A 5,391-nucleotide genomic window follows, 5' to 3' on the forward strand; every position below is an offset into this window, starting at 1 on the left:
CAGGAAAGCAGCAGCACTTATCAAGCTAAGAAAAAAATTCTTTATGCATATTCAAAAAATGGACAGGATCTATTATGCGTATGCTCTTGCGGAAAGGCGATTTAATGAGGTTTATCAGGCCCACTCTGTACACAAAACACAATAACATTAATTCATACATTCTCTAAATAATGATTGAATAATTGCACTAAACAAAGGTTTCACAGTGGAATTTATGGACTATCTTACATCTGAAAGTGATTTTCGGTTTATTAATAAACTTCATTTTTCACTGAGAAAAAAACTATTTGATTTGCCTTTCATTGCAAATAAATTGCTCCATATTTTGCCATGATGACGTCATGTCTACAAGTGCATTGCAATCAGTGACTTGTTAATACCTTGCTGAATGGATTCAACTAGCGAGAAAAATGGTTTTGATGTAGATCATTGCTTTTAATAGGGCAGGGATTTAGATCAGATAGTGAAAATGCACAAATTCCTTGGATTTCTTCTCTGTCCTTGAATATTTAGTAGACAAACTAATTACACGGTTATGATAAACAAGGAATGCCTCTTCCGAAATAATGAAATTCAAATCTCCTGGGTAAGGGTTTTTTGGTGCATGTGCGGACATCTGTGGAATATAATTTGTGTAAATGCATTATTTCTTTGTAAATCTATCCTGGGTATTAAATAATATATGCATGGTTATTATGAGCACGGGTGTCTGTTTTAAAACTGTGAATATCTACGTTCATGGAGTAGGGGTTCCGGTGTTTGGAGGAGGCTTTATTGATTTTATAGTGAAAATGCATTATTTTTTCCGAAAACTTCGAAAAATTTTATTCTCTACTCCTGGGTATTTAGTAGGTAAATGAACTTCATAGTCATAATAAACAAGTTTGCCTCCTCCAAAATTGAGAATTTCATGACCCCTTGAATGAAAAATCAAGGAAATAATTAAGGTATTCATTAAAATAAAGAAAGGATGTTTGCAAAAGGAAATAATGTAAAAATGAGAAATTAAAATGACAATTTAATTATGTAGAATTCTGTTCCGCCTTTATTCTGGAAATATAAGGAAAAAAAGGAAATAATGTAAAAATGAGAAATCAAAATGACAATTTAATTATGTAGAATTCTGTTCCGCCTTTATTCTGAAAAAAAAAAAAAAAAAAAAAAAAAAAAAAAAAAAAAAAAAAAAAACAAGGAAAATTTTGCAGTTTGTATTAAAAGCTCATTTTGATAAGTGATGAGAGACGGAGGCACTGGCATATGGAGTTTCTGAACACTGCTTATTAAGAATTAAGGTAAATTGAAACAGCTGATCATCTACCCCGCATGGTGACATATTTCTGTTCCCTACATTCAATATAATTATGTCTGCATGCAAAAGAATTATATTAACATGCAAGCTACTAATCTCTTTAGAGAGTTCGACATGCGACTTAATTATGTCAATATTCGAGTTTATTGTGTTTACCTGCAAGATATTTATGTCAATATGCGATGTTGATATCGGCTTAGTTAAGTCAGCATGCAGCCAAATCATGTTAACATGCGACCTTATCAAGTTAACATGCAACATCTAAATGAAAATCGGAGCGCAATTTGTTGTGGACATTAACAATACAGTTTTCTTAATAGGTGGCACTGTACCTCTGCGGTCTGTCAATGTTTTTTTTTTTTTTTTTTTTGTTCTCGGGGAGATACTGTTCTGCGGATGGTATGTAGGGGGCAAGAATATGCCACCATAACTCCGTAGGTTTAAGATTTAAAATTCAAATTGAAAAAATAAACTTTTTGATTGCTAAGCATTAAAAATGAAGTAACGAAAAAAAAATAAACATGAGATCTTTAAGATACCTTTGAACATTACAGACATCTCATCTTATGCACAAATTTTAGTTTACATTTTTATAGTAATAATAATAATAATAACAATTAGTAGACTAATTGTTCACAGAACAATTGGAGGTCTTTCCACCTTCTTTAAATTTTTATCTCTATATAGATAAATATCAAAAAAAAAAAAAAAGAAAGAAACTAGAAATGGCTTGAAATATAGGAAAAATAAAAATTATCAAAAATATTAAGTGACCTTGACCTTTGACCTTGAACAGATATTCAAGGTCAAAGGTCATGAGTCACATTGCAATTGACCCAATGGTTCTGTGACTTTAGTAGGTGCAAAGACGTTAAAGGGCGATAACTCATATAAGGGGTCATCAGATCCTTTCCCACTGAATAGATTGAAGTTGTGTCTAAAGACCATTAAGACATTAGTGAAGTTTTCGTGTCTCTACAGTTAACGGTTTCGAAGGAGCAGCGATACGCAGCACATTTAAGGCTGCGATAAGGAGGCGGGGCCTAATTTTTACGGGATATGCTTCCTATGACATCACACAAAAATACATGTTCTTCAAATTACCACAAAATGAAATGATACGCTATCTTAAACTGTTAGATAGCTTTAACCTACATCAATACTTACTATTGCATGTATTTTTGTCGTTGGTTAAATCCCACACAGCAATATATAAACAATTCACTGATCGCAATGCACTTGTCAATGTGACGTCATATCGTCAAATTTGAGGCAGTTTGTATGCAGTGAGAGGCGGATCAAGTTATATTTTATACAATGAAAAATGTGTTTTGTAATTAGGTAAAATATTATTTGCAGATATCTAAGAGGCCATTAACTTGGATGCGATGTCTAGTTTATGATTTTATTCATATACTCACCGTACATTCTCTAGACAAGTGTTTGATTGTTTGTTGTTTAACGTCCCTCTCGAGAATTTTTCACTCATATGGAGACGCCAACACTTGCCGGTGGAGAGCTGCAAATTTTGTCCTATACTCGGCACTTACGGCCATTGAGCAGTGAGGGGTCTTTTTCGTGCCAGCACCTACTGCGACACGGGACCTCGGTTTATACGGTCTCATCCGAAAGACCGGTCTCCACGTCCCACAGTGGGATTCGAACCCGCGACGTAAGGATCAACTCCTTACTTCGCGACTCTAGAGCAGACGCTCTAACCACTGCGCCACGCGGTCGACTCTAGACAAGTGAAACTGACGTACATTTGTATGCAGATTCATTGAAGGGTAATAGAAGGGTCGTAATAAAACGATATATTGCAAGGGTATATCCTCAATGAATTACGACAAACTTTTACACATAAACGAAAGAAGTATGAAGGTATTTGAAAAGTGCTGCGAACCTGATGAAATATTGCAAATGAATTAATTATATCTACATTTAATGTACTTGACCAGCAAAATATTCAACACACGGTCTAACAAATGTAATTTTAGCAATTATATAGTAAAATCTATATAGGTTCGCAGCACTTTTGACAAACTACAAAGAGTGTTGAAAATAATTATACATTAAACTTAGATTTTTAACTTGGTTATGCACTTGCAATATTTGAATTTCTAGATGACCTCAATACTGCAGGTATATTTGCTAAATTCACGTGACTGTCACATTACGTGTCGAATCTAAATATAAATGTCCTCAACATGTAGTTTTCAGCCACATTACATTTGTACGTTAATAGTAAAGGCCTAAAAAGAATAGCCTATCCTTGTAAAGAATGTGTTTTCTGTCTAAAAAATTCGCCGATATTTCCATTTGGCACCTTAACTGTACTGCGTAACAAGGTTTTTAGTGAAAGGGGTAATAACTTTTAAAGGGGACAATCTTAGGGGACAAGTATAAAATCTTTGAAATAGTTTTAAAAGGACATATTAAAGATGCAAAGATACAAAGTGTAGGCTGAAAGACAGAAGAGATATAATAAGAGCTTAATTTCTCAAAATTTTTAATTTTTTGTAAACATCAAAAACTTTCAGGGGCAATAACTCATTGAAGTGGTGGACAAATCATTTCGCAATGAATAGATTGAAAGTCCTATCAAGTAGTTGAAAACACCGATGAAGCTTCTGTATCTCTAGGGTTATGGTTTCGAAGGAGTTGCGATAACAAACTTTTATTGCAAAAGGGGATGTAACTCCTTGAGGGGTCAAAGTTGGTATATGCAGGGTCAACTGCAAACATCTTTTAAGGAGTACATTGTTATGGACTATAAATCTTTTCGATAAATCTTGAAACTCAAAATCACACGGAGGAATAATAATAAGAAACAGAAGAAAATCAATAGGTCTTTCCACAGACCTAATAATAAGAATAGTAAAGGTCTTCCTCTACAGAAGACCTTCTTGTTATTCTTAGGTTTGTTGTTTTACTTTATAATTATGTTCCCCACACGAAATATGTGGATATTTTGTTTTTAAATATTATTATTGCTTTTACATCTTATTATTATTATTATATCACCCCGAACGAAATCGAACAAAAGCAGGAACAAAACAATAAATTTCTAAAGATTGATGTGTTATATGTAAAGGCTTGTTTATTAACGGATCGAAATAGAGTTACTGTGCTTTTGTATTATGGCATGGAAATATTCCCTCGCTATAACCAAATCCTTGAAAAAGAACAAAGAGTACGTGCAAACAAATTTATTATGGTGCTAAAAAAGTGCAAAGAACATCTGCACACCTGCACACACACAACACGCACACCTACAGCACGCATACAAAAAATCCAAACAAAATAATAATAAACAATAATAATAATAATAATAATGATAGTATCAATACACCGACTATAATATCGTCATACCAGACCCGACAAATGTTTCATTGCCATGTGCAAATAAAAACAAAATCAAAGACACTGACTGGCGAGACCACAGCGGTTGACCCAAGACGTCACCGTATACTGTTCATAGAAACACAGTTGGTTACTCATGGAATTACGGTTACGACACTGTCCAATGGTCGCACATCGCTCTAGCCGTCAACGTCTTAGTACTTAGTATTTCCTCGAATGTCTCAGCACCTGCTACCTTAAACACGCACATACACAGCTGGTCACCTAAAATAACACATTATTTAAAGGTCTGGGATTCCATAGTCGGTAATATATGCATTCATACAGGATACTTGAATATGTCGGGTACATTATTTAGTACAAATAAAACTTAACAAAGTAATGAATTAATACCCTTTTCTCAAAAAAAAAAAAAAAAAAAAAAAACCTAGCTAACAAAATTTACAGTTCAAACTCACCGCTGCCATGTTTCTCAAAATTACTCTATTGTCCACACAGGAAGAGTTCTCGAACACACACAAACCATTCAGACCAAATGCACGCAGTCATTTTTCATTTTAGGGCCGTTACACACTGTAAGGCTTGCCTTATAAGTCTAAAACCTTACGTTTTGCATACGGCTCTCGTGTCCACACGTTAAGGCAAGAATTACAAGATTATATATAACATTTCCATAAATCCCATGTGTTTCGAGCCATAAATAGTGCATTCAGTCATTA

The sequence above is a fragment of the Saccostrea echinata genome, unplaced genomic scaffold (assembly GCF_033153115.1).
Source record: "Saccostrea echinata isolate AGI-Se365-2 ecotype Australia unplaced genomic scaffold, CSIRO_AGI_Sech_v1 ptg000027l, whole genome shotgun sequence".
Lineage (NCBI taxonomy): Eukaryota > Metazoa > Mollusca > Bivalvia > Ostreida > Ostreidae > Saccostrea > Saccostrea echinata.